Source organism: Topomyia yanbarensis, chromosome 2 (assembly GCF_030247195.1).
Source record: "Topomyia yanbarensis strain Yona2022 chromosome 2, ASM3024719v1, whole genome shotgun sequence".
Lineage (NCBI taxonomy): Eukaryota > Metazoa > Arthropoda > Insecta > Diptera > Culicidae > Topomyia > Topomyia yanbarensis.
In genome coordinates this window covers 63543161-63552547 of record NC_080671.1, presented here as the reverse complement: position 1 = coordinate 63552547, position 9387 = coordinate 63543161, and the positions used below count along the sequence as shown (strand labels likewise).

Sequence of the window (9387 nt, the reverse complement as noted above, 5' to 3'; positions counted from 1 at the left end):
TTTTTTAGCATTTGTCGTCAGAGGACACTCAACAGTTGGCAAACCTCATGGAGCAATGGTGAACTTGGACGATGGCTACATTCCATTATCCCAAAGGTATCAACGAAGCCATGGTTCAGGGGGATGGATGTGGGTCGGGACTTCATTCGTGTAATGTCCCGGCTCATGTCTAACCACTACACGTTGTATGCACATTTGCGGCGCATTGGGCTCGCGGAGAGTAGTCTGTACGCTTGTGACGAAGGTTATCACGACATCGACCACATTGTCTGGGTTTGTGCCGAGTATTGTGACGCCAGGTCTCTGCTAAAGGATTCCCTTCGGGCCCGAGGTAGACCACCCAATGTCCCAGTCCGGGATATGCTAGCAAATCGCGATCTCCCCTATACGTCCCTTATTTACAATTTAATTAAAACGATAAATATCGCAATTTAGCCCCCCTCTTTTATTTCTATTTTTTAGAAATTTCCTCTTGCTTTGTGGAACCGATCAGCTCCAGAGTGCCACTATGTAACCGCCGTCGCCTTTACCACTATGCCTGTATAGAAGGAAACTGAAGCGAGAGCGACTTGATATCCTATGACTTTTGAAGGATTCCCCGCGGGTCCGAAGAATACCATGCGCCAACCCGGTACACGACGACTTACTAGAATGAGGCGCAAATTTGTTTCGCTGATCTCGCATTTGCGCGAAAGTTGCAAGTTTTGCTCTTCTTTCCCTGTCACCATACACGACTTCTCTCCCCTGTCCTCGATACACCTGCTGCTACACTGATGTGGAAATAAGCCCCCCTTTGAATATCTTGACCACTTATGTTTCGTTAAAAAATCAAATTTGTATTCTGTATTCCTAGTTTTAAGATAGCTGTAATTTTTACTCTTTGTTGAAACTCTTGTCCTCGATCTTGTAAATAGAATTGTATCTCTAGTTTTAAGATATCTGTGAAATTTCTCATAAATATTTGTTCCACCTTTTGGGCACTGAACTATATTGTTAGTTTTAAGATAACTGTAAATTTTTTTCGTAAAATACTATTACTCTCTCTCTCTCTCTTGTATATCAAACTGAATCCCTTGTTTTAAAATTTTTCATAAAAAAAATAATCTTTTAGCCCTCTCTTGTATACTGAATCTTATTTCTAGTCTTAAGATAGTTTTAAATTTTTTTCTTGTGTAAAAAGAAAAAAAAATCAACATTGTAACCTCCTAGTTTTAAGATATCCAAAATGTAAAAACAAAAGAATTTGGCACCGCCAAGCTAACGCATTTGTGCCTATCAAATAAACGAAATGAATAAAAAAAAGAAAATTGGTCTTTTGACTGCAAACAGTATGAATTTTAAAAACATGTTATAAGTTATTGTTAGGAAAACTTTTTATGGATAGCTTCTCCATGTTCCAAATACACTGAAAAAAAATTCTTTTACGTCTTTAAAACGATAAACAATGAATTGTTAACATTTCATGATGAGGAAATACGAATAGCTTTTACGAAGGGCCTGATTACACAAATTAATTGTTGGAGCAAAATTCCAAATATCTCGATAACTATCGCATTTTGGAATATTTTTGTTAAATGCATTTTGTTTTATAATGTTACCTAGAATCATATTCTGTAATAAAAGTATAGTTTTGTATGTCAATTAGCATGCAATTTTAGAAGCACGTATGAAGTTATCGTCAGAAAAACTTTTTTACCAATTAGTTCTCCCTCATGCAATTACATTCGCAATGTTCCTTTCCTCTAGGTTTTTGCTGATAAAATATAAAAAAAATTAAAAATATGGATTTTTTGCAATTTAAATTTTTAACATAATTTTTTTTCAGCGTGAATATTTTTCGTGTAGAAGAATTTATTACCTGTAACTCGTTCTCAGATGGTTTTGTTGGTCAGTGCGCGGCGACGTTTGGCATGGAATAACTTAGTTACAAATGGCGAGCCATTTTTAGCTGGGCGACATGTTGTTAGGTACTAAAAGAAGTATATGTGGATTTTTTCCGACCAAAAGTAGTCCAGAACACCTTTTTATTTCATTTTGCTCTAGACAAATGGCAATTGTTATGTCTTACGACAATTTCATTGCTTGTTAGTCCGTTCAAATCGGCCAATTTTTTAAAGTAAAAACTTAAAATGTGGTCAAATCACATTTTTGTGGAACCTATTTTGAAATGCCTAATACTACCAAAAAAAGTCGATCTTCCATCGAAATTGTAATTTCACCTAATTTGGGTGGCCCGTTCGAGAAATTTTGACTCAAATATAATATGACATTAGGATATTTACAAGATCATGTTGTTTATGTTGAAAGCCCATTTGAAGAGAAAGTATTCATTTTTGCTAACTTCCGTAAACCATGGCATCTTGATTAAAAGTTCACCAAATTGTTCTGACACAAACAGAAGAAAGATAAACACACGGCGCGATAATACAAATTTACCGAAAATACTCCGTTCAACAGTAACAACTCTATGATCTCAATTTTGCTCGAAAATCAAACAAAACAAAAAGCGTCTTTATTTTCCAGAAATTATCAGCAATCATAAAATCGATTCATTTATCATTCCAGCAGGAGAGCCGAGAACATTATCCCTAACGGCAGAATCGAGCTGTACTAGGACTACCCCGACACAAACGCTCCGCTGCTGCGCGGATGCTGAGGAATTTTCCACCTCGTCACCATCTCATGTTGTACACAGCTTGGAAAAGTGCGTACCCACGGCATTATACCGTCTCGGCGAATACTGCGTCATATTGTGCCATTGCCGTACCGAGCAGAAGAAGCTGAAATCACAACACCATCATACGCATTCACATCCAACGCGCCTTGGTTTATTCTTCGATGATTTATTAATATCGCATTATAGCGCATCAATAACCGAAACACAGCCTCCCGTGGTGGCTGGGTCTGGAAAGCAGGACGGATAAGCCAGGAAGACACGACGAGGAAATAGACGATAACGACAATGGGGGCGAAGTGATTCATTAGATTTGTTCCGCACTTTTAATGGTTTCGTCTAGCTGCGTGAGAGCGAATTCTTGCTGCAGGAATGTCGTTCATCTTCGGTGATAGAATGTTTTGATGGTCTTGTCGGAAGCCTTTCAATACAAAAACTGAAAATAGAAGTGGAACTGAAAGTTTCTAAAAGGTCAGACCTATCAAGTCACTCAGCGAATTCAATAAAACAGCTCACACGAAAATTGGCTCAAATTAAAACTTGTTCAGAAAACATTCTTCTGCACTCAAATAATTCAACTGCCATTATGATGAACCTTGGAAAAATTCCCACCCAGTCGCAACCCCGCGCACACGAGAAGCGGCAAACTGGAACAAACTCAAATGCACTTGTCTTGTTATACCTGAACTGAATCGTTTATTGAATTAAATGTAATGCAATTTGCACTATACGCTAGATTGGTTTTACTTTCTTCGGCAACTTGTTTTCATTTTTTTTTTGCTGCTCCACTCAACTATCAACCAGCTCCCGGTAAGACATTAGAACGGAGAACAACTTGATACCCGCCGCCACGTCTTTTTCGCCGATTACTCCAGCGCAGAATGTTTGCTTGTCGGGCCAAGAGTTAAACTACCTTCCGAGAACCGTGTGGCAGGAAACAGCTTGCTTACCTGCTTTTCTTACCAATCTACTTGCGCCGCGCGCCGGTTGGGTTTCAGCCGAACAGAATGTGCAGCCATAAAACTTCGCCTGGCTTTCTTTGCATAGGTGTGCGCGTTGGCCCCGCATGGCGATTTGTTTGCGAAGAACGAGGCTTTTCCCCCTCGGGAAGATTCTGAGAAGATAGGTAGCGGTGAAGGTAGCGCGTGGTGCGGGGGCGGGTTTAAAGAGGCCACCTTGCACACACTTACGTCTATCAAACAGCAGCTGCTGGATCCGGAAATTTGCACTAGTTCGGGTATCGAGGGGCCCTCTCCGCCATGTTCACACGGCGGGTTTAAACTAGTAATGTATAAAGAAAACAATTTTTTTGACAATTTGATAAAAACATTTAATTAAATATATTGCTGTTGATTTTTTTCTTTATTTTTATTACGACTAGTATGTAGTCACATTTTTTTTTACCCTTCAACGACATTTAATTACAAAGAGATTACTAAGCAGGGAAAGTAGGCTTTTAAACTTTCCCTACTTGCAGTGGCAATAGTCTAATAAAAATCTCTGGCATTTAAAACGCGAATAGAGATGAACAACAGCACAATTCATTGATACTGTGAATCGTCGACAGTCTTCTAGCGGTGATCTTACATGACTTCTATTTTCTCAGTTCACGGTTGCCGTGAGAAATGTTGGTAGACTTGAGCGATTCGCAGTGACACTGCCTAAGCTCGACTCCTGCCAGCAGAAGACTAAATATTAGTCCGTAAGATTCCAAGCATGTTTCGAATTGTTGTAAGACTTAATCTACATTAATAAGAGCTAGTATCCAATGAAGCTTATGGTAATAATAATGCTTTATGAACGGAGCTCGATCATCCGACGACTAGTTTTTCAGACTAGCCCCTTATTTCGTAACAACCACTCTAAAGCAGATAACACTTGAAAAAGTTCTAGTTTTGAAAAAAATCCTAACTACACCGCACCGCGCCTCCAACTCGGGATCATTCAAAATACATGCCGCAACTCGGGCAGAGGTAGGTACACACTTCAGCCACTCAAAACGAGCCCAACTGACAGGGTTGGGCAGCAGAAGTAAGACAGAGAAAGAGAGAGAAAAAGCTTCCCAACATGTTATAACTAAATAGTACAACCAAACAGCAAGTAATGTTTCTAATTTATAAGATAATTTGAAGTTTGTGCTTTTTGCCTTCGACCGACGCGGCGCCGCTTGGACCGCTCCCATTCTCGTTTTCCCTTTCCTTTCTCTCTCGTGTTGCCTGACAAGTGCATGGAGGGAGCGCTTCCGCATTTTCCCAGCATAGCAGCCAGCTCCCATAGTTTGGATAGTTTTTGAAGTAATATGCTTCTAGTTTTATGAGTTTCCACGAACATTTTTTTCCACACTCTGTTGTTATTGCTATTTTCTGTTACTTTTCGACGGTTGGTTTCTTCGGGGGGATAGTTATTATCAAATTCTCGATTGCTTATCATTACCCGTAGAAGAATGAAATTATTTAATAATGCATAATGCAAGATCGGGTTTTGTTTTACGATTTATGGTTCTAAACCGGAAGAGTGGTGCTTCTTCTGTTTGTTCCGAGCTTTTGCGTGTTTTCATCCGGTGAGCCGCGAAATAGTTGCAGCGCTTGAAGTTCAACTTTCGGATTCATCGTACTTGTTTTGACCTCATTATTGAAGAGTAGTTTTCTGATAAATGGCAATTGATATAATATTTGACTCTTTTTCTATCTAACTATAAGAGTCATAGCGTGGTCTCCGAATTGCGCCCCTTTAATCTTTACTTCAACTTTGGTATAGACATAGAAATAACGTACTTATCCTGACTTATTTTACAACTTATCCTCAGTTAGTTTAAAAATCAGATCAAAATTTCAGCGCTCTTTTAAGGCTAACGCCCACTGGTGAACTGAAATTGTTGAAAGTTGCGGTATTGTCAGCGCTAACAGCATTACCAGCGAATATGCCGAGGTAAATGTGGAGTTAAGTGTTTGTAAAATAATCCAATCAGTTAGTAATCTAAATTATAATGTCCCTGATGAATGGGTTTAATGAATGAACAATTTTACAAATAAGTTGTTGAGTTTTACAAAGACATGTGAATAACTACTACAAAGGTTGTATATCATTCAATTAACACAAACTGGATGGGTAGAACTTTCACGACGCGACACGGAAAACTGAAATTTCCCAGACTATTTCAGGGAAAGCCATCATCAGGGATCACCAACGAAATACTAAAGTTTTGTGCGAAATTAAAAATGATCTCACAACAGATTTGTCAGATGTTTTAAGGCGACGGATGGAGCATTTTTTCAGGAGACTGTACATACAGATCGATTTACTAGGCAGACGATCTAGTAGGGAATTCAACCTGCCACTATCCAAGATTATGTGGAGAATATATTTGAATTCTTGTTCCTTCACCGACAGTTATATTTATTTCTGAAGGTTGCAAACGTATAAAGACAACGAAAGCCCGACTTTCACATGATTCGACCGAGCTCATTCATAGTTGACTACACGGTGTCACAAAATTAAAAAAAAAACTACTTTTAAAGTGGTCTGTTCAAGGTTGTAGATCTAGCCAAATACAACACAAAACCACGTTGGATCAATTTAACCCTCCAGTGCCCAAATTTTTATTAGGCTTGAATAAACTTTTGTAGTTGGGTTTCATGATGAGAATAACGAAAATAATGTTGCTAATTCATGTAAGCAATGGATTTTTCATTAAAACTTTAAAATAAGTAGGCCGCCTAGAGGCGGTGTTGGGCACCTGGGCGAATAAAAACAAAAACTTTTTTTTTCTTCTAGTTACTTCAACATAAGCGAATTCAGATGGTTTATATTTTGGATTCCATCAGAACGCAAATTACCTAAGTTAAGGAGTATTTCTCTAGTGCTTTGGTTGTTTAGTTATTGACTTCTAATTTATAGTAGGGGAGACCAGTGTCTGTTGGCGATGGTTTCACTTATCATGTTTTATTTTTTAATTTAAGAAGATCATGTAAAAGAGAATTTTCGAGATTCTTCAGGTGAAATTCTGAAGTAAACAAACAAAAAAGAACAAATTTTGTTTGTGGTTACGTATATTGTATATACGACCACGGAGAGTTATTTTCACGCGCTATCGAAAAATCTAGTCATTCGTAGAATAGCTTTGAACCAGCTTTTAATAACAAAAATGCTGAAATTTAAAGACTTCACCTAGGGTAATGAGCCTATTTTCGCCCTAACCATGCAAATCCGGTGGTTAAAGCAGCGTTAGCCATCTCTTTTCAACGCATTGGAAAGCAAAGATACTAGTGCCAATTCATACGCATTGCATCAATTGTATTCCGAGTAATTAATGAAATGGTGAGGCACCCTCCCTAATACGACTAAAATGGGCTCTTCACTCTAATATGCTCGAAAACTTAACGCTTAACGTGAACGAAACAGAATGTAATGCAACATAAGTACATGGGAGAATGTATTACACAGTACTTGAAGTGCAGGACTATAAACAGCGCAATATGTCAAATACAAAAGGAGAAAAAAAAGATTCCGCCAACTTACCCCAGACGCCCCTAAATATAATTAAATTATAAGGACATCCATATTCTAACAGCAGCATTCACCCAAAGATTTTAAAACATGCTTCTTTCCAGCTAAAATTGTACATAAAGCTTGTTTCGATACGATAAGTAACCACAAAAGACTGAATTTTTTTGCACAGGTGCCCAACACCGCCTATAGGCGGGCAAAGTGTTTTATCAAAAAAGCTAATCTTCCGAATTATTCCACTAAACCAATTTACATCTACAGGAAAATGCTACTAAAAGGCTACTCAAAAATATTTTTTAGTTATTAAAATTTCCAAAAATAGTTAAAATTTGTTTAATGAAGGTTACCACTAAACACAAAATAGTTTCCACGTTTTCATGGAATTTTCAACGCATTTAACAGAAAGCTACGATTATTCAAACAATGTGTGTGTATGAAAAGTGTGAGCGTTGGGAAGCAATACTAGTGCGGTTGACAACATACAATCATGTTTTAGAAGTTTTATTTAAATTTTTAAAGAGACTGCCTAGAGGCGGTGTTGGGAACTAGAACATGTTTCAACAGATTTAAAATTCTTTAAGTGTTTGGAAAGAAGAAGAAATGATTTCCAACGGCATGCTATGTTATGTTCTTTAGTAAAAAGTACTATGCGGTTTTGGGACAAGAATATGAAAGTAACCATTACTTTGCTATTTTACATTAAAATTATGGAAATTGCTCTACAATTTTACTAGAAAGCGACTTTACTTAGAGAGAAAATTAGGGAGAACATTTAAGGTTGGACAGAGAAAGGGTAAAATTGGCAAACGAAAAAAGCAGTTTTTTTCCACACCGTATCTCAGATCTTCATAAAAATTAATCAGCAGTACTGTAATAGAGGTGTGCGCCGCGCCGCCGATTTCAGGTAAAGGTCGGCGGCGCGCCGGCGTCACGCCGATGTGCTTACTATTTTTACATGCAATCGTCGGCGTGGCGCGGCGGCGGCGGCGTGGCGCACACCTCTATACTGTAACAACATTCTACATACTCTGATTGATTTTTATGAAGATCTGACATACGGTGTGGAAAAAACTGCTTTTTTCGTTTGCGAATTTTGCGCATTCTCTGTCCAACCTTAATTCCGCATCCAACGACTTATTTATTGGCAATATTCACAATATTGGCATGATTGGCAAAAATGCCATATTGTAAATATTGGCAATATTAGCGATACTGGCAATATTGGCAGTACTGGCAGTACTGGCAGTACTGGCAATATTGGCAATTTTGGCAATTTTGGCAATATTTGCAATAGTCAATATTGCCAATATTGTCAATATTGTCAATATTGTCAATATTGTCAATATTGTCAATATTGTCAATATTGTCAATATTGTCAATATTGTCAATATCGTCAATATTGTCAATATTGTCAATATTGTCAATATTGTCAATATTGTCAATATTGTCAATATTGTCAATATTGTCAATATTGTCAATATTGTCAATATTGTCAATATTGTCAATATTGTCAATATTGTCAATATTGTCAATATTGTCAATATTGTCAATATTGTCAATATTGTCAATATTGTCAATATCGTCAATATTGTCAACATTGTCAATATTATCAATATGGGCAATATTGCCCATACTGCCAATGTTGCCAATATTTCCAATATAGCCAACATTGCCAATATTTCCAATATAGCCAATATTGCCAATTTTGCAAATATTGCAAATAATGCCAATATTGTCAATATTGCCAATATTGCCAATATCGCCAACATTGCCAATATTGAGAATTATGTCAATATTGCCAGCATTGGTAATATTGGATGCATTGGCGATAATTGCAATAATTGTTATTATTGCACGATATCGACAATAATGACAATATTGACAATATTGACAATATTGTCAATATTGTCAATATTGTCAATATTGTCAATATTGTCAATATTGTCAATATTGTCAATATTGTCAATATTGACAATATTGTCAATATTGTCAATATTGTCAATATTGTCAATATTGTCAATATTGTCAATATTGTCAATATTGTCAATATTGTCAATATTGTCAATATTGTCAATATTGTCAATATTGTCAATATTGTCAATATTGTCAATATTGTCAATATTGTCAACATTGTCAATATTGCCAATATTGTCAATATTGCCAATATTGTCAATATCGTCAATATTGTCAATATTGTCAATATTGTC

At 37.0% G+C, this 9387-nt stretch overlaps 1 long non-coding RNA gene across 1 annotated transcript; it reads right to left on the bottom strand.

Annotated features, from left to right (window-relative positions):
- Nucleotides 1–2471: 2471 nt before the first annotated feature.
- On the bottom strand, nucleotides 2472–3558 carry LOC131686240 (uncharacterized). Its single transcript, XR_009304949.1, has 2 exons — nucleotides 3191–3558; nucleotides 2472–3128 (listed from the first exon to the last, which is right to left on the bottom strand). It is a non-coding gene; the product is annotated as an uncharacterized LOC131686240 (long non-coding RNA).
- Between the last annotated feature and the right edge of the window lie 5829 nt (nucleotides 3559–9387).